At 44.1% G+C, this 24,018-nt stretch overlaps 1 protein-coding gene across 11 annotated transcripts in view; it reads right to left on the bottom strand.

Annotated features, from left to right (window-relative positions):
• Positions 1-24,018, bottom strand: part of adgrb1a (adhesion G protein-coupled receptor B1a) — a 433,081-nt gene that overhangs the window by 179,209 nt on the left and 229,854 nt on the right. The gene's annotated exons all lie outside the window — the stretch shown is intronic.

The following is a 24,018-nucleotide window of genomic DNA, read 5'->3' as shown; positions in this document are numbered from 1 at the left end:
ACCTTTATTATTATTATTATTATTATTATTATTATTATTTGGGGCGATGGTGGCACAGGAGTTAAGCGCTCACCCCGTAATCGGAAGGTTGCAGGTTCGAGTCCTGCTCAGTCTGTCACTGTCGTCGTGTCCTTGGGCAAGACACTTAACCCACGTTGCTTGCTGGTGGTGGTCGGAGGGACCGGTGGCGCCAGTGCTGGGCAGCCTCGCCTCTGTCTGTGCGCCCCAGGGCAGCTGTGGCTACATTGTAGCTCATCACCACCAGTGTGTGAATGTGTGTGTGAATGGGTGAATGACTGATTGTGTTGTAAAGCGCCTTGGGGGGTTCCAGGACTCTAGAAGGCGCTATATCAAATACAGGCCATTTACCATTTAATATTATTATTATCATCATCACCATAATCATTATTAATGCTATCATTATTATCATAATCATCATTATCATTATTATTATTGCTGTTGTTATCATCATCATTATAATTATTATTACAATTATAATAATTATTATTGTTATGGAGATAGACAACATATTCCACAGAGTTGGTGCTGCCGCTGAGAAAGACCTAAAACCTCCTTTCTGTAGCCTTTCCCAAGGTACACTCACCCTATCCTGGTCAGCCGAACGCAGTCCACGAGATGGAGTATCTAGCATGAGGAGTTAAAATCAATAGCTAGGAGCAAGTCCATTCAAACATTTGTAAGCTAAAACCAAAATCTTAAACTGAAGACCCAACTTAACTGGGATCCAATGCAGACAGGCAACAACTGGAGTCATTTGATCAAACTTACATGTGCCAGTCAGGAGATGAGCTGCAGCATTCTGAACTAGCTGCAGCCTAGCAGTACATCTATGATTAATACCCAAGAAAAGACTATTGCAGTAGTCTATATGAGATGTTATAATATAACTGTTTTTATTATTTTCACAACAAACTTGCTTGACAGCCTTTCACTTATTTTGCTGTAGTCATGTAAGAGTCCCACATAGCTGGGCAACAGAGGACATTCAAACCCTTTGGCATAAGGCAGTCTGATATCTTTCAGAAATTCATTTTGAAACAAAACATGGATTTAAGCATTCATGTGAAGGGTCAGGGTGAGGGTTAGTTCATCACAAGGTCCTGAAAGTGTTTGGGAACAAGGCAATCACCTACCTCTGCCTAGTAGTAAGTTTGACCAAGGAGATAGACTTCAGGGTGCTTTTAGAAGAGTTTTGCTCAATTTAGAAGATCTAAATGTAACCGGGTCTCATTAGCTCCCGGAAGTTGTGTCCTTATAAGAAGGGTGCATAGCAAGTCGAATTAGCTGACTCACTCAGGTAAACGCTATATGAGGAAGGGAGAACTACAGTTGGTAATGCCGGAGTTCTCTCCATGCTGTATGGGCTGGAGCCGAGACTGTAGTAAAATGGTAAATGGCCTGTATTTGATATAGTGCCTTCTAGAGTCCTGGAACCCCCCAAGGCGCTTTACAACACTATCAGTCATTCACCCATTCACACTCTGGTGGGGATGAGCTACGATGTAGCCACAGCTGCCCTGGGGCGCACTGACAGAGGCGAGGCTGCTGAGCACTGGCACCACCGGTCCCTTCGAACACCACCAGCAGGCAACGTGGGTTAAGTGTCTTCTCAAGGACACACCGACAGTGACAGACTGAGCGGGGCTCAAACCTGCAACCTTCCGATTAAGGGGCGAGCACTTAACTCCTGTGCCACCGTCGCCCAGTAGTAGTAGAAGTAAGTGCTTTGCTGATGTTGTGTGGGACAGGAGCTGTTATCTTGGTTTTCATTAGAATGTTCTTTATTTACCTTAATAAGTATCAGCGTGGTCAGACCTACATGAACGAGGGCACATATACAGTGGCTGCTTTGACTAGAGGTATAGCTTTAGCACTTTGATTTGGAGGGTTAGTGTTTAAGCTATGACTCATACTGTTTTACCGTGTAGGTTGTCCTTTTACTGTTTTTTAGTTTCTTTTAGTATTTTCTTTCTTTTTATTCTTCTATTTTTGAGCTTGGGTTTAGTTGCTTTTGGGGAAAAAGCTGGTTTTGGTATTTTTTTTATGCAAGTGTTATGTATCCAGCGGTTAAAATCTTTGCCATCTAATTGACCACAAGATAACTTTTCAATTGCAGACGTAAACCCAATATCTGTCTGGCATCCAAATCCAGAAAGTTCTGCTCAGTTCTTTAAGGTTAATTGATTTAACAAGTTAATCGATATCTACACTCATACACATTGCAATAAGATGCTTATTAATGTTAATATTTATTTCACATAAGTGTTTTAAAACATTGTCATTCATAAAGTGTCTACCATCTTTATATCTGAAGAAGGCGTGGCTTTCTGAGGAATGTCTGGTAAAACCCTCAAACATGTCACATTCTGATTTGTCAGATTGTGCTAGAATTTATAAACAATGAGTTCAATAAAACAAGAATTACTTCCCGATTAATTCAGTTTCTAGCTGACTCTCAAACTGGCCAATTTGGGAACAAGCATTTTTGAAGCCATCACTTTTGACATCCAGTCAAAAGTCTCTTTGCACGCTGCAAACTGACACAGCCACTAAACGGCCAAACAACAACCTTGGATGTAAACAAGCATTCTAGCTTATTGTTGTGACCTGGAGATATCTCAAGACTAAACGGGTCATATCGGAGCTAATCTACGGGCTCCGGGTACCTTGAGGTTGATGCCCATCCTGACTTGTGACCATCTGGAACTGCTGGGGGTCTCTACACAAAGGGTACTGTAGACTCAACAGACTGCATCGGATGACTTTTATAAACAATCATTAGCTCACCAAAGAAACATCTAAATTCTTTTACAACCCAGACTTCACAAATTCTCTCAGATGCAAAGAATAATTTTGCTAAAACATCTAGCTTCCATTACAACATTTCACACATCACATTAAATCACTTCATATCTATTACATCACATCTCATTATTAATGTCTTGTCAAGTATAATCATTAGTTTAGGAAAAATAATTAAATTCATTTTTATAACCTATACTTGGCTCTGTCTGACATAATATGGTGTGTGTTTATGGTCCCTGAATAAGCAAAGAACCCTAGAACCCTTCTGAGAATTACATTGCTAGACAGATTTCAGTGTTGGTTAAGAAAAACATGGAAATATGAATTCCAAGTGTATTTTTCTCTATTTTGAACACACTTCTATCTGGTTCATAATGACACAACAGAATATTTTAATGCGGTTTTTCTACACCCTACAATCTGATGCCCCAGCTGGAAGGCCTCTTCAAACCTTCTTCAGGAATTCTCTAAGGGGCTTGCTGAGCAGGCAGAGCCCTTACTGTGATGCATCGACCAAATGGTCTCTTTATTATTATTATTATTATTCCGTATATACTAATGCAGCTCTAATGAAAGCCTCCACCCCCACAAATCTTACATCAAATCGACTGGCTCGGTCAGGAGAAGGGTGCTTTTACGTGTCTTAGCATTTTCAGTCCCCATAAATATGCTATTGGCAAAAAACCTCTTTGTCAAAATCACACCTACTACATTTCCCAGAATGCAAATTTTCCCACAGTGCAACAGTTTAACGATGTCATCACATTTGGGTGTGTTTAGTGTCACAGCTCGATTTCTGTGCCCTCGCCATTAAAACTAACAAACCCAGCGCAGTGCCTGTTTGACTAATAACCATGTGTGGCAAGGTGGAAAAACAAGGGCCCGGGTTCGGGGGCCTCAGGTAGGCCTTGGCTCCTCTGCCGTTCCATCACAGCGGAGGGGGAGGTCCAGGAGGGGGAGGACCCAACCTTACCTGGATGTCCCATGTCTTATATATTCTGGAAGTTGTGCAAATGCAGGGGTGGGCATAGATATTCTGCTGGGGTGGGGCTGGGTTGGTGCCCTTGGACTCCGTGAGGCTCTGTAATGCTGCTGCTTGGGGCCCTGGCAGGATGGGCTGGGGTCTCCATGCCCTGGGTGGCAGTTTGACAACAGAGGTGCCTATTGGGGCCAGTAGGGGAGCTGGCTCCCTGGAGGGCTAAGCCCAACCAGCCATTCCTCCCCATCCCCGCATATTTCTCTCCTCCTGCTCCCTCACATCATCACACAAACATACACATAGGACCTTGGGGGGTGGGCAAGTCAGGGAGTGCGGGTATGGACCCCATTTCTGTATTCCTGTGAAAACCTGCCCCCCAATTTTATTTGCACCTTATACACTTCCACTGATGACATTCCACACAAACACACACATAGGGCCTTGGGAGTGAGCACATTCAACGGCATTTGGCAGGGGGATATCTCAGCCTCCTCCCGGGTGCCGGTGCCCACTTCCAATTTTAAACCGCACTTAGACACTGATGGCTGAGGGTGTAAGTGGGGTGGTGCGGTGGCATCAGCTGGCATATGCTGGATGATGCCCGCACTGCCCACTCACCACAGCCATGGAATACACCTCATGATCACACAACACTATATTGGAGCAGGCGGAGGGAGACTAGGGGTCTTAGCCACCTCTGTTGTTGCTTGGCTTCCTGGGGCTGGAGGCTAGGAGGGAGATCTGGCCGTCTGGTTGGGGTCTGGGGTGGTGGGTTGCTGTGCTCAGCGTTGGGCGGGGGAGCCTGCTCATCAGCACCCCAGCAGAAAGGGTCAAACTCTGGTTACCGGTGATGGTTGTACCCAATGTGCAGCAGTACCGGGACCAGAGTCAATAGGGTCTGTATGGGGAGCATGAGTGGGTGTCTGGCGTGCATTTTTGTAAGTCTTGGGTTGTATGTGCATGTGTGAGCATGAGGGAGGGAGCGTGTGACTGTGTTTGTGTATGACTGTATATGTCAGGTGGGGCCTTTGGGTCCTCCCCTCTCCTGGAACTTCTCTTGATGATATAGATCTCTGTCCCCCCTCCCCCTGCCACACCTTGTGTGGGGGCTTGTGCCATGGTCTTCCTGAGTGTTCGGGGCAACTGGGTCGGGGGGTTTAAAGATTTTGGCATCTGCCTGATCAATCCTGGTGGCTGCCTGGTGGGGTCTGGGTCCCTGGGCTCTGCTGGGTCCCCGGCGGGGGTGGTCGCCCCTGGGTCCCGGGTCGCTGGGTCCCGGGCTCGGCCGGCTAGGGGGTGGGAGGCTGCGGGCGGGCCTGTGGGCTTGCCGCTGATATCTCCGGGGACGCTGCCGGCTGCTGGTTGTGGCCCCCCGGGGTGATCCTCTGTGCCTCTCGAGGGGGGCGGGGGCCTTTCTGGTTGCAGTCTCCTTGGGGTTCCTGCGTTCTGGGGCAGCGCCTGGATCTCTGGGACTTGGAGCTCCCCCTGTCTCCTGCGCATCTTTGGGGGGCGGATCTGTGGTCCCTCACACTCTCTGTTGGACGCTCCTATAGAGAAACCTTAAATAAACAAGCGCGTGAACACACACAGGTGCTTACATGGTGCTCTCAAAAGTATGGGCTTGGGCACGTTAAACACAGGTCTTACGACTATGATGGGCACTTAATGCATTGTGATTTATTATCGTGATTCTTCAGTTAAGCAATATTGATTATATATATATATTTTTTTTCTTTTCATCAAGTTGACGCAGTGATACGTAGATCTTGTTGTATTGTTGTTGTGTCCCTTTTTTTGTGTCCCTTTGTTTTTTTTTTGTCTTTTTTCTGCAGGTCTAGAAGCAGACTCTTGTTCATTATTGTTTATTTTTGTGGAACAACCCCCCCTCTCTCTCCCCACCTTTTCTTTTCCTTTCTCTTTCACCTCTGTCTCCGTGTCTGGTCGGAATTACAAAGCATTCAACAACAATAACAATAAAGTTTTAAGTATCAGGCGTGACATTAAAAGCAGACGCTTTGATGCTCCACCTGAGAGTAAATGTGTAGGCTTGTCATCAGCATTCAGACATCAATTCTGCTTGCTTCACAGCCAGACAGGACACGGTAATAAAAAAAAAAAAAAAAAAAAAAAAAAAAAGGGCCAGAGCGGGATTAGATCCCCCAGACTCCCGGGTGAGAGGCACACGAGATAACTAGTCAGCCAAAAGGACATCCCTTTGGCCAAGTAGCCAGGGTACATGATCAATCGCTATACAGTGACACTCACCCTGTCGCATCACCCCCCTCCCCCCCCTCCTGGCGCAGGGTGCCACAAACTTCAAATCCACTGATCTATACATGGATCCTGCCAACAATGCCAAATGCAGAAAGGTGGAGAAACGAGGGCCCGGGTGGGATTCGGTCCCCAGACTCCCGGGTAAGAGTCACGTGCGCTAACCAGTCCCTGTAGCCAAGTAGCCAGGGTGCATGATCTATCAGGTCACAGTGACAGGACCCTCACACTGTCACATTTTGCTCCCCTCTTTCCACAAGCACGTCCCCATGCTCCCGTGCAGGGTGCCACAAATTTCAAATCCATGGACCTACTTGACAGTACTACATGGGCCCTCCCGGGTGAAAGTCATGCGCGCTAACCAGTCAGCTAAAGGGACATCCTCTTGGGCAAGTTGCCAGGGCACATGATGAATCAGGATACAGTGACACTCCGTCATACATGGTTTGAAATGCTGCGGATGTAAAGAGATGCAGCGTGGGTACATTAGCTCCACAGCTCAGAAGACTATCGTTTGTCACCACATGCCGACCTGCATGTACACAGAAGCGGATGGTTCAAGGTTAGTTTATTGCTGTTGTTCAATTGGATCCACGTGCATTTTGAACATTCAATAGTCATTGTTTACAGTTAGCACCGGTCTGTGAAACAAAGTTAAGCCTGGGATACAAAGGAGGCGGACATGCCGTGCAGAGTCGTGCCTTCATTTGAAAAAATGCCCCTGATGCAGGATGCTGCCTAAAGGTAAAGAATCCCCGCAGGCGTAGCCTGGAGTCGCTACGTAGCTTAGCCCGCCAGCCGGCCGCCATTATGGAGCCCGCGGTACACATCGCCAGATTTCTCTGCGAAAATGACGTTAATTAACGCGCGCTCCATCGCCAACAACTCTCACATCCTCAACGATCTGTTCTGCACCGAAAAATTAAACTTTTTGTGGATTTCTGAGTCGTGGCAGCGCGAAAATGACGTCACTCATCTCCGTGAGCTCTGTCCTCAAGACTGCTCTTTCTTCTCTGCTCCACAGACCACAGGCCGCGGTGGAGGAACAGCTGTTATCTTTAAGAAACACTTTTCGTGCCAAATCATATCCTCAAACTCCTACAGCTCATTCGAGATGATCATGATTAAAATTGGTCGAGCTCTACCAGTTTATGGAAGTCTGGTCTATCGCCCACCTGGATCTACTTCATCCTTCCTGTCTGACTTTCAGGATCTCCTATCTTCAACTATTAAACTAGACAGGATAATCATTGTTGGAGATTTCAACATCCATGCTGAGGATCTATCTAACAGCTCTACCAGGGAGTTCCTAAATATGATGAACTCTTTTAACTTCTCTCAACACGTGTCTGGTCCCACTCACAGAGCAGGCCACACCCTGGATCTGGTCTTTTCCTACGGACTTCTTGTTGATAAGCTGCAGATACATGATGTTGTGTTCAGTGACCATAAGTCAGTTTCTTTTCATATTAACCTAAATTCTGAATCTCTTTTACCAGTCTCTGCTAAGCAACGACGTATTATCAACAGCTCTACCATTTTAAATTTCTCCTCCCTCTTTGACTTTGTACCTCCTTCCTCTGATGACATAGAGCTCCTTACCAACTCATTTAATGATCACTGCCTCAAAATTCTAGATCAGGTCACCCCTTACAAAACCAGCCGCAGTTCCAGTGCCTCCAGTTCTCCCTGGCTGAACAACCAGATTCTTGATCTTAGACGCTCCAATAGAAAAGCGGAACGACGGTGGAAGAGGACATGTCTGGTTGTTCATCGTGAATATTTTAAAGAACTTCTCGAGTTATACAACGAAGCTGTAGAAAATGTCAGGTCTTCTTTCTTCAGTAACCTCAAATGCCAAAATAAGAATAATCCTAAGGTTTTGTTTGACACCATCTCCAGCATCGTGTCTTCTCCTCCGCAGCAGGCTCAGCTATCTTCAGCTGATGATTGTATCACCTTTCTCCACTTTTTTGCCAACGAGGTGCTGAATCTGAGATCCAGCATTCCACCAGCCAAGGCCAACATTAGAAACCTGGGAGTTATTTTTGATCTGGTTTTAAGTTTACCTATATTCCCTGTTCACACACGACTGTGTTGCTAAACATGAGTCCAACATCGTCATCAAGTTTGCGGATGATACGACCATCGTAGGCCTCATCACAGGGAATGATGAGACGGCCTATAGAGAGAAGGTGACGGCATTGCACGAGTGGTGCCTGGATAATAACCTGTCTCTCAACATCAGCAAAACCAAAGAAATGATAGTGGACTGCCGGAAACGACCAGTCAGGGGACACCAACCCATCCACATCAACGGTGTCATGGTCGAAAGGGTCAGCAGCTTCAAGTTCCTTGGAGTCAACATCACTGAGGACTTCTCCTGGACCCTCCACACAGACGCTGTTATCAAGAAAGCTCACCAGCGGCTTTACTTCCTGAGGAGGCTAAGGAAGTTTGGCATGAACACTAGTATCGTCTCAAAGTTCTACAGGTGTGCTTTTGAGAGCTTGCTGTCGAGCTGCATCACAGTTTGGTATGGAAGCTGCTCTGCCAGCAGCCGTAAATCACTACAGAAGGTTGGTGAAAGCAGCAGAGCACATCACTGGCACAAGGCTTCCTGCCATTCAGGACATTTATCTCCAGCGATGCCTCTGGAAAGCACACAGCATCATCAAGGACCACAGCCACCCAGCGCATCAGCTGTTCTCCTCGTTACCATCTGGCAGACGTTACAGGAGTCTGCCTGCTCGGACTACGAGACTTAAAAACAGTTTCTACCACCAAGCCATACGACACCTCAACCATTACACTTCAACACACACTTAAACACAGGATACAGATGTTACCCTGTAGCTCCACAAGTACAATTTAACCTGCACTGGTTACTTCATTTTAATGTTACTACTCACTTTTTTTTAGATATATTTATATTTAGTCATCTATACTTACTTATCTATTTAGTAAGCTTTTACTTTTAGCGTTACTCTCTGATATTTTGCTTTTACTGTATTTTACCTTCTTTTTTCTATTGTATTATGCTGCTGAGAGACCGCTGCTCGTCAAACACATTTCATTGCAATGTTGACCCTGTGCTAACTTGCATATGACAAATAAAACTAAATCCAATCCAGTTTTATTTATAAAGCACTTTAAAAGACCCAGCACAGGAACAAAGTGCTGTACAGAAAATCCATTAAAACAATTGACTAAACAGAAAACAGCAAAGATAAATAAAACACATGATACATAAAATTAAAATAGCCCTATATTAAAAAATAAAAACTTGATAAAACGTGATAAAACCGCATTGAATCACCTAAAACAGCTAAAATAAAATAAAAAAAATAGAAACCAACATCTCACAAGGTATCAAAAGCCAGGGTAAAGAGGTGGGTTTTCAGGAGTGCCTTAAAAACAGATAAGGAACTGGCCTGTCTTATCTCTAAGGGAAGTTTGTTCCACAGTTTTGGAGCTGCTACAGCAAAAGCGTGATCTCCTCTAAGTTTACGCTCAGTCCTGGGTACAATCAGGAGCAGCTGATCAGCAGACCTGAGAGAGCGGGAGGGAGTGTAAGGCTGTATCAGATCAGAGAGATAAGAGGGGGCGAGGCCATGAAGACCTTTAAAAGCAAACAAAAGGATTTTAAAATGAATCCTAAAAGAAATGGGCAGCCAGTGAAGTGAAGCTAAAACAGGGGGAATGTGCTCAAACTTTCGAGTGCCAGTTAAAAGACGAGCTGCGTCATTTTGCACTCTCTGTAGGTGACTAATACATGATCCACTGACCCCAATGTAGAGTGCGTTACAGTAATCCAGCCGAGTGGTTAGAAAGGCGTGGATCACTGTCTCAAAGTGCTGCCGTGAAAGAATTGGCTTTATTTTTGCCAGCTGCCTGAGGTGAAAGAAGCTAGATTTTACCACCGCCTTAATCTGATGTTCAAACTTCAGATCACAGTCCACTTTGACCCCCAGGTAAACTAAAACTAAACTAAAGTTTAGACTCACACGTCAAAACCATCTCCCGCTCTTGTTTCTTCCAACTGAGACACATTTCAAAAGTCCGTAAACTGGTTTCTACTGCAGATCTGGAAAAAATCATCCATGCCTTTGTGTCATCATGCTTAGACTACAGTAACGCTCTTTTTACTGGTCTCAGCAAAACCTCCCTCTCACGCCTTCAAGCCATCCAAAATGCAGCAGCCAGACTCCTAACCAAATCCAGCAGACGAGCTCACATCACTCCAGGTTTACAGTCCCTCCACTGGCTCCCGGTAGAATATAGAATACAGTTTAAAGTTTTAGTCCTGACCTATAGAGCTCTTAACAACCAGGCTCCAAGCTACCTATCTGACCTTTTATCCCCACACACCACCTCTCGGAACCTTAGATCCACATCTGAAAACCTCCTGGCTGTTCCTCGAACCAGACTGAAAACCAAAGGGGACAGGGCCTTTCAAACTATTGCCCCCAGACTTTGGAACAGTCTGCCTTCAAATCTCCATCTCTCTAACACTGTAGAGGTCTTTAAAAATCATCTTAAACTCCGTAGGAGCCAAAAAGCAGTGTTCTGTGTACGTGCATTTTGACAAGTTGTTTATCAGCCCAGCATCCTGTGTACATGCATTTTCAACATCTTGATTGTCCAGCTGCTGCGTACGTGCAGTTTCAACATCCTGGTTTTCGGTCCAGTTTATGCAACTTCCAGTAAGTCTTGGCTTACTTTGACCATATTGGGTAATAAAACAGCATCCCATCATTTCCCGAAATCACGAGGGTGGGGGCCAGAAGAGTATAACCGATGCTGTGTGTTGTAGGAGAGAGGGCTTTGCAGAAGGTTTCCAGCCGAGGCATTTAGATCGAGGCTGAAGGCTGTCCCCATGAAGTGTTGGTGATGTATTGCTGAATTGTACAAATAAAAGCCCCACGCTGTGTTTTTGGACAAAAGCCGTCTCTTTGTTGTGTTTGATAAGGCAAAAGAACCACATTTTGGCTACCACGAAGCAGGAGTGGAGGTGTGCTCTTCGGATCGTTTCACAGTCCACTGAAACTTGACTCCGGGGCCCCTTATAGGTAAGAACAATTTTTGTTCAATTTTGGAGTTATTTCCGTGGATTGTGAAGTGGTCTGGGAGAAAAAACATGCCCTACTCATAATTTAGAATAACAACAAGAGAAGGCGCTTGTCCAGAGCAGCGGTGAAATTATTCACACGTGTGAAGTCAGCTGAGTCATTTTGATGACGGACAAAGTTTAAAGTGACAAATTAAAAGCTGGGACAGCGAGAATTGGAATAGAATTTGACAGCTGATAAAAAAGTCCAGGGAGGACAAGTAAAAAAGGTCGACAATTGAGATCCAGTATGCCCCGGTGACGCCGGGCTAAGACTAGGATCTGAGAAAAAGCGCTGAAGTTGTGACAGATAAGCTTGCCAGTAATTCGGTTGAATCCTCGAGGATTGGTAAATTTCATGAGTTGTTGGCAAAGGCATGTGTTGAACTCATAGGAGCAGCGGAGAGGCTGCATGGGAAACGACAGGCCCGGGAGCTCGGGGCGACGGTCTGTTGAGTTTTTTTTGTGTGTGTGTGCGCTGAGACAAGTGTGTGTGTGTGAGGCGCCAGAGGTAAGAAGGAGGGAAAAGGAAAAAAGGAGAAGAACTAGGAGAAGCTTTAAAAACAGTGTAAATGGATTAGCAATATTCACTGCAGTGCTAAATTTGATGTTTAATGTTATACAAATTTCAAAGTCTGTGATCTTGTTCTGATTAGCCTTTGAACAGAAAACCAGAAGTTAAAATAATAATAATAAGTTTTTAGAGTGACATATATATAAATAAAAAATATATGCTGAAGTGCACAAGCGTGATAACTATTTTTACCAGCTGGGTAATGTGAAATATGAGAAATATAGATTATGATTAATAAATAATAATGTGTATGTGTGTTGCTGTTTGGCATGAAATGTTGTTCCAGTGTCAAATTGCTTTGAAGTGTGTTTTTCTCATCTTTATGCAAGTGTGAAAGCTCTGCTGTGTGTGTGGTTGTTTTACTCGTGGAAGTGTTTGACAAAACATGGATGGTTTGTGTTAGGTTAGAAAAGAAAAAGGTTTGGTGAAAGCTCAAATACTCTGATTTTGTTTTAAACTATTGCTTGGATAAATTAGAAAGAAGCTGATTTTTCTTCTGCTGATTCGGTCTCTATTGTGGTTGACTTTTTCCTGTGTTGTAATGTTATAAAGCTGTATGAGAGTTGCTAAATTCTGAAGGCTGAGTGCGGTTGATGTCACCAGGACTTGTTCGTTTCTCTGTACAGACATCCTTAGCTGTCAGACTCTCAGCTTAGACTGGGCAGAGAATCAGAATAAAAGTGTAAGCTCCACCCACCAGCTGTGTGTGCGTTAATTTCCTCACACACACAGACACAGAAGTACAGAGGCGATCCCGCCTCTGACTCCACCTCTGTGTGTGGATTGGTTGGTGAGCCGTAGGCGTAGAGAAACCCTACCCTGTGGGCTGAACATTGCTCACACACAGCTCGGACCAAGGATACGGCTATTCTTAGCCTGTCACACAAGCCTGACTCTGCAGGACAGAAGATTTGAGTCAGACTCATCTTGCAGCTTAACTGCTGGGGAAATAAATACATTAGGCATTAAGTTTTCTTTCAACAATAAATAAAGCTTTTGAACTAACTTTACTTTAGTGTTTAATCAGAAGAGATTTTATTTCAAGGCATTTATAATAAGAAGATAAATTGTTGAACATTTGTGTAAACAAAACAATAGATTACGCAAGACTACAGCATCTTATGTCACCAGTATCTGTTTCAACTTTCAATTTTTGTTCAATTTTCAGGAGATCATAAATAAACAAACTAGTTTACTAATCAGAGGAATAATAAGTGTTACTGAAACTGCAAAATGTCGGTCACGCCAGCAGGAATTTTGGGAGCAAAGAATCCGGCTTTAGCAAAAGAGATAAAGCACATGTCAGAGAAGTGGTCAAAACGGACGAGAAAACTATGCAATCCGTGGCCATCTGAAGGCACTTTTGACGTAGTGGCGTGCGATAATTTGGAGTTGAGAATTCAGGATCATAAAGCAGATGGGTCCAAGAAAAGACAGCAGAAAAGAGAAAAAGAAATTCAGATCCTGGACTTATTCAGGAATGAAGGAAAGATTTACAGACAGAACTTTAAACATGCCATTCTCAAAATGAAAGACAAATTGGACAAACCCCAGAAGGAAGTGAAGGCCCCAGCAGAAGAGGGCCTGTATCCCCTCTTGGGAACCGTTACAATTACGGGAGATTTTGATTTGCGCGACACATTCGACAAAGGTCCTAAGGGTTTAGATGTCGACAATGCAATTTTAAAATTAACAACATGACAGCAATCAGATGAAGCACCTGGCAAAGAAAAGCATGCAAAAGGAAGTGAGGAAAGAGAATTCGAACAAACAACTCCACCTCGTGGAACGCATCCAAAATATTGCAGTACAGAACGTCGAGCGGTAAGTGAAGGACGAAGGGAGATTGATTGTTTTGCAGAACATAAGGATTTTTTGAAAAAGCAACCGAAGGCTAACTCATACTGGATTGACTTTGAGAATAAGGATGTAAATGTACAGGATGAGCTAAACGATGTTGACCAAATTATACAGGACATATCTGAAGGCCTGCGGAAATCCTTAAATCACATCACAGGCACACATTCAGATGAGGTTAGTGAGAACACCACTAGCACAAGCAAGGAGAAAAATTTCAAGCCTTTTTACAAACCAGGCATTCACTCACCAGAGCGTGGTGATCCAAATACAGGTCTGACTCAAGAGAAGGAAAAACCAGGTCCTAGCAGTGAAAGCCATGATCTGAGACCCAGACATGACTTAAAACCACCTATTCGATACACTAATGATGGGCAGTACCCAACTTTAATTAAGGGCACAAGAGCTAATTATATTCCCTGGCAGAGCCTCGACCTCACTGGTTTGGTTTCGCGGCTGCCCGAGATACAAGATGGGGCTGGAAAGTGGATTAGGGCCTTCGAACAGGAGACCACTGGGCTAATGCTTGCCCTTGGAGACCTCAAAGCTATTTTGGCTCGAGTTGTTGGGACATCAGCTATGGGAACATTGCTCGCATCCAATGGAGTCCAATGGATGCTGGACCCAATGGCTGACGGCACGGAGTTTAACACACACAGAAATGCACTCTGGAGCATACTAAGAGCAGCATATCCCAACAGGATTGACCCCAAAGCCTTGAAAGGTGAGCCACTTTCAGAGACTGAGAGTTCTGCGTCATTTGTTGACAGGCAGCTCAGACGGTGGAAGCTGGAGACGGAGGAGGGTCCTGAGGGGACGCCAATAATGACTTCTCTGTTCCGAACATCCCTGATTTCCACTCTCCCGACTCCTGTGTGAGACAAACTGGAGGATGTGGTGGGACTGGACTCAATGCCACATGCACAGTTCAGAGACCATGTAGTCCACGCAGTGGACCGCTATCGGAAAGACAATAACAAAATGATTGAGCAAGAAAAGTGTGCTCAAAGAAAACTCACGCAGCTGCATATAAATGATCTCCAGAGCAAGGCAAAAACTCAGGCAGCAGTGGTGAAAAGTGACAGCCAAGTCCAAGCATTGCAGACAGCTGTGGCCCCGCCTCAAACTCCATCTCAACTGGTTATCAATGTCTACCCAAACCAGTATGGTAGACAGCAGCCCGGACCACAGAGACAATTTCCAAATCGTTTCCCCAATCGCTACCCAACTCGACAAGGCTGGGTGCAGCAGAATCGACCCCCACTTCCAGGTTCATGTTGGGGGAGTGGCCAGATGGGTCACCTGTATCGAGACTGTCCGAATCCAATTCCAAACCCTGAATGGTCTGGGCGTGGTCGTGGAACACGACCAAACCGGGGAAGAGGAGGTCCAGTTAATCCATGGGCAGCACAACAAGGATTCTAGGGATGCCCGGAGGGCCCTGGGGGGGAGGAGCAACTACCAATTTTAACAGCTAACGCCGATAAAGAACCAGTGATCAATGTTAAAATAGAAGGCAAATCGGTCCCAATGTTAGTTGATACTGGGGCAACCTACTCGTGCATAAAATCAAATTATGCAACTCATCTCCCCATGTCTGAGAAAAGCGTAAAGACAACAGGGTTCTCGGGAGCAAAACAAATAAACCCCTTAACAGCTCCAGTAAAACTAGCAGTTGATGACAGTGAAATCGTAATCCCAATTCTGATTTCAGACCAAACTCCAGTTAATCTACTAGGAAGAGATGCATTGTGTAAACTAAAAACAAAAATCTGGTGCACACCAGAAGGAATTTATGTAGCTAGCTCTGGAATAAACTTTCAAATGACTGCTCAGACAGAACACGCTAAGGTCTACTGGCTTGGTGACATTAACAAGCCAGTCTCCGAGATGTTTCAACAATGGGAAAAATTTATTGAAGCTCAAATTCCAGAAGCTACTGTACCATTCAGTGACTATCACTGCACAATGACTTATGATCCATCATGCAGTAGAATCTTTGAAGAAAAATGGGACAAAGAAACAAAAGACTTGCACGTTAGGCTAGTGTCACAATACATCGTGATAGGACAGCAAGGTGCAGCTGTGAATGTGGAAGAAAACCCATTTATTGAAAAATGGCACACTGTGCCAGAATCAGCACCACACATTACCTTAATGGTAAACAAAGGCTTTGAGTCAAAAGATCTTGGACCAATGATGTTAACAGCAACTAAAACAGAGTGGCAGAAAACAGATAACCCGCTAATCTACACTACAAAAAATGCAGAAATGATTAAAATTCTCTGCGACACCACTATGATGTCAAAACCACAGGTTGTAGCAGTCGCAAACAAAAAACACATGCAGGGTGTAGCAGAATCAGAAACAGTTCAAAACGAGTTGAAAGCTGACATGCTAAAACAGATTCCAGACCAGCTATGGTCCAAACATGACACGGATGTTGGACTGGTAACTACGGCAACTCCAGTTCAAGTGGAACTGAAGCCAAATGCAAGACTGCCTTATCGACCCCAATACCCGCTAAAGCCAGAAGCAGAAGAGGGTATAAATGCAACTATTGAAGGTCTAATTCAAGCAGGAGTACTAAAAGAAACCTATAGCACATGTAACACTCCAATTTTGCCAGTGCTAAAAGCAGACAAGCTCAAGTACAGACTGGTACATGATTTAAGAGCTGTAAATGACGTGATCACTGACTTTGACGCAGACGTGCCAAATCCAAGCACATTACTGAGTAACATCGATGGGGAAGCTAAATACTTCACGGTAATTGATCTGTGTTCAGCATTTTTTAGCATCCCATTGGCCAAAGAATCACAATATCTTTTTGCTTTCACGTTTCGTGGGAGACAGCTCACGTACAGAAGGCTACCACAAGGGCTAAAACACAGTCTACACATCTTTAATCAAATTGTGAAACAGAGCCTCGAAGGCATCGAGGTGAACAGCACTGTGATTCAGTATGTTGATGACCTACTGATTTGCGCACGAACAATCAATGATTGCCATCGTGACTCCATTAAAGTCCTCCAGAAGTTAGCTCGGGGAGGACACAAAGCCTCCCTGACAAAGCTTCAGTACTGCCAACCACAGGTAGAGTACCTAGGGAGAGTAATCTCCCATGGGACTGTTGCCATCTCACCAGAACACGTGGAAGGTGTGAGCAAAGCTCCACAACCACAAACTGTTGGACAAATGATGACATTTCTGGGAATGACTGGTTTCAACTCCGAGTGGATTGAAAACTATGCTGAAAAAACTGCACCACTTAGGGTACTGATTAAAGATGCTGGAAGTGAGTCTTTAAAATCGACTCTAAAATGGACAAATGAAGCTAAGATAGCTTTTGAAACCATCAAACAAGACATGCAAACTGCGCCAAGTTTAGCAACACCTGACTACACAAAACCATTTTTGCTGTACGTCGCAAACAGACATGACATGTATGCCTCTGCAGTGTTAATGCAGGACACATGCAGTGGACGTCGGAAACAACCTATTGCGTACTACAGTGCAAAACTTGACAATGTGGCACAGGGATGGCCCCCTTGTTATCAAGGATTGGCTGCTTTGCATTATGCTTATGAGAAAGCCTCAGTGATAACAATGGGATATCCTGTGACCATCTACACACATCACAAAATATCTGAACTAATCAACCGAGGAAAGTTTGTGTTAAACCAAGCAAGATGCCTGCAGTATATGCCACTACTGACATATCCTGACGTTGTCATAAAGAGGTGTACCGCAGCAAACCCTGCTAACAGTGTTCCCTTTGAGTTCGAAGGAGAACCACATTGCTGCATAGCTGAGGTATCTAGATACACTAAGCTAAGGCCTGATTTGGAATCTACCCCTTTCGATCAATCTGATGTCACCTATTTTGTTGATGGTTCATGTTTTAGAGACTACTTAGGAAACCATGCAGCGTTTGCTGTTGTGGAAAAAGTAGATGACAGATTTGAAACTAAAAGCTGAAAAGTGTAACCAACCCTGTTCTGCACAGCTAGCGGAACTCAAAGCCCTGACCGAAGCTTGCAAGTTGGCAAGTGGCCAGGTAGCAACTATCTACACTGACTCTGCATACGCACATGGTGTTTGTCACCTGTTTGGAAGTGTGTGGAGGCAAAGAGGTTTTAAGAAGACGGACGGTACACCCATCCTTCATGGAAAGCAGATCAACGAGCTGATCTCAGCAATGATGCTTCCATCGAAACTGGCCATTGTAAAATGCCCTGCACACCGCAAGGGTAACTGCGATGTCATCAGAGGCAACAATGCAGCAGATGAGGCGGCAAAATCTGCCTCCAGGTGTGAAGAAGCCATTTTGACACCTGTAATATCATTAGAGCCTGTAATAACACCAGAAGACATCATTTTGATTCAGGAAAAGGCAGAGAAAAGCGAGCAGCAGTGTTGGAGAAAAAGAGGTGCAACAATGGACTCAAGCGGCTTGTGGAGGTCTCATGAGGGCTTGATCGTTGCACCTGTCTCCCTGCTGACAATGCTAATCTCAGAGAGCCACGGTCCTGATCATTGTGGTCGTACAGAGGTTCTGAAAAGACTTAACAAAGAAGGTTACTGGTCACCATACCTAAAAGCCATGGTTGAGGAAGTAATAGATCAGTGTGACATTTGTGCTGAGAACAATGTAAAAAAGGGCATCACAGTCCCAGCGGGACACATTCCAGTGCCCGAAGGTCCTTTCAAACATTTGGTCATTGACTATGTTGACATGATTAAGTCTGTGCATGGGAAGCGGTACATGTTGGTGATCATTGACAGATTCAGTCGGTGGATCGAAGCCGTTCCCTCCAAAGATCTAGGTTCAGAAACAGTGGTAAAGTTTCTAGTCAGAGAAGTGATTCCTCGCTTTGGTATCCCGTCGGAAATAAGCTCGGACAATGGTCCTGCTTTTGTTGAAAAAGTCCTTAAAGGTGTGTTGCAACAACTAAGGATAAAGCAACGATTAGGATCAGTTTATCACCCCCAGAGCCAAGGAATGGTCGAGCGAGCGAATCTGACGTTGAAGTCTAAAATTTGCAAAATCTGTGCTTGTACTAACCTTAACTGGATTGATGCATTGCCGCTTGCCTTAATGAGCTATCGCATGCAAACTAACAGAAGCATGCATCTTTCACCTCATGAGGTCCTAACAGGCAGGCCAATGCCAGCTCCTCAGCTCAGAGGACCCCATAAGGGGCCTTCACTGGAGCAGCTAGAGCTTGAATTCAAAAGCTATATCAAGCAACTAACCAGCATCCATAAAGCCATCTATTTGCAGGAAAAGAGAAAGGAGCTCGTCTCTAGCGCAGGCGCAGACGGGCCAGTAGTTCCTGAAGACCAGGTCTACATCAAAGTTTTCAGGAGGAAGTGGCACGAACCGCGGCGAGAGGGTCCCTACAAAGTGGTTCGAGCAACGCCAACGGCAGTCCAGGTCGAAGGAGGATCGACGTGGCATCATCTGACACACTGCACGAAAGTCAAAGACAAAACTCAGGGCAGTATTGTGTCTGACGTAACAAACCGGCATGATGGCCGAGGAAAAGAAGGGCGTGCTAAGCCTGATAACAGTTCTGTTTTGGATAACACTAGGGGGTCTGATGGTGGTGCTGGAGGAGGTGAAGATGGAGACGATGGCCGAGGAGCAGATCGTCGACCCATCACAAGAGCATACGCCAGACGACTTGGTCAACGACGAGGCAGCACACCGTGATCAAGTTAAGTACAATCCAGCAGGCCGGATGCAACATAGGTCAGCATCCTTGCCTGCATTCGACGTAGCAGTTGTTAAAATTGGTGTTACAACCACGATTCCAAATAATGTTTTGACCACAACTAAGATAAATAAAATCCCTGACAGTGTGACCACAGTTCCAAATAATGTTTTAACTACTAGTGCTACTACTACTAACAATAAATAAGAATGTGAAATGGATCAACTATGTTTATTTTAATCAGCAAAGAATCTTAAATTACACAGTAAATAACCTTGGCCTCTTGGGTGAACAACTTCATGCCACAGTCAAAATGACTTTGCAGCATGACCAGGCTTTGGACTGGTTGCTGGCCGAGAAAGGTGGGCTCTGTAAGTTTCTGAACTCCAGTGGGCAAGAATGTTGCACCTACATTCCAAGTAATACAGCCCCTGATGGTGCATTTACTGAAGGAATGAGTAAATTGAAAGATTTAAAGATAGAGCTGAGGGAGAATGCAGGCAGGGAAAGCTGGTCCTTAGACTCCTTAGCCCTCAAATTGGGTCAGTGGGGAGCTATTTTGGTAAAAGCAGGAATTAGTGCAATAGTAGTACTAATTCTGATTTCTCTATTGGCATGTTGCATCCTACCTGTTTTGAGGAGACTGTGGGAGCGAACTCTGGCTGCCCAAATGAACCTTGCTGCGTCGTCTCAATATGTGCAAATGGAAATGGCCGCAATGGACTCAGCACAACACCCAATGTGCCTGAAGAACGGGACGGCTGATGAGATGGCGGTGGAGTAAGCTTTGCGTCTCATCAGAGATGTTGTTGTTGTGGTTACATGTACTCGACTAAGGAATCGGCCTCGAAGTCCTCTTCCAGCGACAAGACCCCTGCAGCAGTCATCAATAAAACTGAACTTGACTCTTGTGTTTTCTTCACTCCATTTCTTTTTTCCAGATCTGCAACTGAGACTCTGACTCCGTTCTCTATTTCGGTTGAGCAGTTGTGTTGTTACATCTAGTATATTCGTATATTCATTACATTTACTGTTGTGTTTAACTTTTTATAGGTTTAGTCACATCAACATCTCCTAGTTGTTCATTCGTATCCACGTCAATCATTTATTTCACATGAGTTTGTATTTTTGATTGCATATTCACGTACAGTTACTGGTTGCAATATTGCTAAGGGTAATTAATGCACGATCGTACTCATGATTTTTTATTCTCTGTTGGAAGGTATCATCACTTCATTTTCTCTTATGTGTGTTCTTTTGTTAATTCATTGTTACCTAATGTCTGCCATATACTTAGGCTAGACTTGTATGCTCACTCTGTGCATTATGTGATCGTCCTGTTTGGGGCAGGAGGTCAAGGGGGAATTTTCCTGTTAAGAACAGCGGACAGGTTTTTCACCCTCTTACAGTGTGCGCATGCATTTTAATGTATTGCTGGGGTGGTTGAAGACGTCACATTCCATGTTGTGTCTTGCAGCTGATACTTACTTTGCAGTTACTTCGTCGTTACATTTATACCTATATAGTTTGGCTGAAGACTGCAGTATATTAGTCATTTTGTCATTTAACACCCATTTACTGGTCTATGTTAACATTCATTTATGTGTTATGTTATTTGTTATGTAGCCAGCTTGTTTATGGGGGTGGACACCCCCATGGGGGGGGATCTGTAGGAGCCAAAAAGCAGTGTTCTGTGTACGTGCATTTTGATAAGTTGTTTATCAGCCCAGCATCCTGTGTACGTGCATTTTCAACATCTTGATTGTCCAGCTGCTGCGTACGTGCAGTTTCAACATCCTGGTTTTCGGTCCAGTTTATGCAACTTCCAGTAAGTCTTGGCTTACTTTGACCATATTGGGTAATAAAACAGCATCCCATCATTTCCCGAAATCACGAGGGTGGGGGCCAGAAGAGTATAACCGATGCTGCGTGTTGTAGGAGAGAGGGCTTTGCAGAAGGTTTCCAGCCGAGGCATTTAGATCGAGGCTGAAGGCTGTCCCCATGAAGTGTTGGTGATGTATTGCTGAATTGTACAAATAAAAGCCCCACGCTGTGTTTTTGGACAAAAGCCGTCTCTTTGTTGTGTTTGATAAGGCAAAAGAACCACAACTCACCTTTTCATCCAGGCATTCCCTCCCTAAATATTCTAAAAGATGGCTTTGTTCTTGTTCACACCTTCACTTTGTTTTTACTCCTGATTTTGGTTACTATTGTTGTCACTGCTATTGTTTTTATGATGTTTTTATTGGTTTGAGGTATTTGCCCTGATTTTACTCATGTTGTACAGCGCTTTGTGATTTATATCTGTGAAAGGCGCTATATAAATAAACTTTACTTACTTACTTACTTCATTTTAAATAGGATCCCTTAAAGTTACTGAAAGTGGGCACATGGGAAGTGTGGCAACATGCTCCAGAAGCGCGCGCCGAGGCGCTGAATATGGCTGCCAGTTCTATCTCAAGAGCCGTGGCGTGGCGGTTTACAACATTGTGGAGTATTTTACAACAGACATTACTACGCGGAATGGCTTTACGGCTCAAACCCAACCGCCAGCACAAACCCAGCTGCAGTTTTGATAACTTTAAAGTACTACTGATCTTAAAATATTCAATAAATGGCATACTTGCCCATTTTGAATGAATTAGAGTCTTACAAAACACTACGGCAAGTCTGACCCCTTATAAACAATAGGGTCACTTCCCGCTTCTTGTTCTCCAGCCCCACATTAGGTTGTGACTATGGCGAGACTTTCCAAGAAGTGCTGCGCAGCGCAGCACATCCTGTGATCATTTGACATCTCAAAGCCTCCGGTGTGCCCCTGGCTTTAGCTTTGCAGTTGAGCTAAACTTGCCGAGGTTGAAGTAAGCTTCTGATTGGAGCTTCCGTTTCGGTAAATGGGTGAAGGGGATTTTTTTCTCTATGCTGGCCATATTTCATCTGCTCTATCTTAAAAACTACAATAAATAGACATTTCAAACCTGAAGGTAGAGCAGATTAAAGATGGCCAGAGTAGAGAAAAATTGCCCTTTAGACATTTCCCAAATCGGAAGCTAACTTAAGCCTTGTCTAAACTTGTGGGTGTACTTCAGGGTTTTATTAGCTTGTGAGAAATGATGTTCCCCTGAAATGTTCTGTTTCCCCTAATAACTTAGGAAAATCAAGAGCAAATATTTCCAAATTCACAGGACTTATTGTCCATTATTACATGGATTTTGTCCGTGGCACATTTTAGTTGTTAACATTAATCTACGCTAGTCCACAATGAGATTTGCTCCAACGAATAATCTTTGTTTAAATTAAACATAGTTGGTGCACTGCAACTATTCAAAACCATTTCTCAATGGTGTTACTAAGCTAGACCAGCAAGACACAGCACTTACAGAATATTAGACTATATATTCTGTACAGGTACAGAATATTTGTGGTTTGTCAGCCTGACTGCCATGAAAGAATTAGAAAGAAAAACAAGATGTAATACGCACCTGACAAAAATGTACCACCTGCCTCGTCGTTACAAAAATGTTGTTTCTGCAGTGTCATCTGTTGTAATAAAAATGGACCACCTACACTTTGCACTTATCATTCATGTCACTTCTGTTGCAGACTTCTGTTGGTTGCTGTACATTTTAATAGCAAGGACAGCAGGGAGGTGGGTGGAGTGTGTTACGCTGTCCGCTACCTGAGCTTTACAAAAGGCAGCTGTGTGTCAAGGAAAAGCCATCCTATGGTAAGCAGTTCTGCTCGGTTCTTTAACCCTCATGAGGCAGCCGTTGCAGATTTGCAAAGTTAAAGCATACCTACCTGGTTACTCCACATACGAGTTTCATGAGCATTTTTTAACTCAGAAGTACCCCTGAAGGGCTTAGTTGTTCGTCCTTTTATCAAAACTTATTTTGAGCCTGAGACGGTTAATATTAAGAAATATGTCAAACATCAGTGGAAATGATTGTGATCTAGACTTTAGTTTCCGTCCCTCAACACTTGCTTCTGCCTGACTTGGCCTGTTTCGTAGATTTGATTTCAACATCCACTCCCCTTGATTTATATCAGTTTGAACCCAGTTTAAAATATTAACGGAGTTTGAACTGGGATTTATTTTAGGTGGTGCAACGCAGTTCTGTTCAAGTTTAAAACCCAGTTCAAGTCATTTTTACCTACTTTAACTAATCTATGATATGTGCTAACCTTAGTTTAGCCCTTTAGCCCCTAGGCCTTTTTCTTTGGGCCCTGGCACCGGGGGCCTTTGGAGTTTCATGTCCCAAGTGTCAGTGATTGTTTGCATTCCCCGAGCACAGCTGCAGCTACAATCAAAACAGTTTAGATTGTAAACAAAGCAATTTTTGGTTTTTGATACATTAAGATAAAATAATACTTAAACTTTATTTTAGAAGACCTGCCCTGTGTGAAAGTGCTGACAGTATGGAGGTTGTGAGTTCAAATTCCATTTAGGAAATAGGTTCAATTGTGTTATTTGTTCCAGGGGTCCTCAACTAAATTTGTTCAACGTTGTTTTTTTCCAGCAGACACCAGAGAAGGTCAGATGTTCTTCTAAAATTAAGTTCAAATATGATTGTTTCTTAATTTACTACAATTTAAAATGGACTTGTTTCCCATCTGGGCTGTTTGGTTGTGGTTTTAGTTGTGTTTGGAGAATGTGGACAGTTGTAGGTGTTTGGGAAGT

This window comes from Nothobranchius furzeri, chromosome 5, assembly GCF_043380555.1.
Source record: "Nothobranchius furzeri strain GRZ-AD chromosome 5, NfurGRZ-RIMD1, whole genome shotgun sequence".
Taxonomy (NCBI): domain Eukaryota; kingdom Metazoa; phylum Chordata; class Actinopteri; order Cyprinodontiformes; family Nothobranchiidae; genus Nothobranchius; species Nothobranchius furzeri.
Note: the sequence above shows the minus strand (reverse complement) of the source record. Positions and strands in the feature narration are given on the sequence as shown.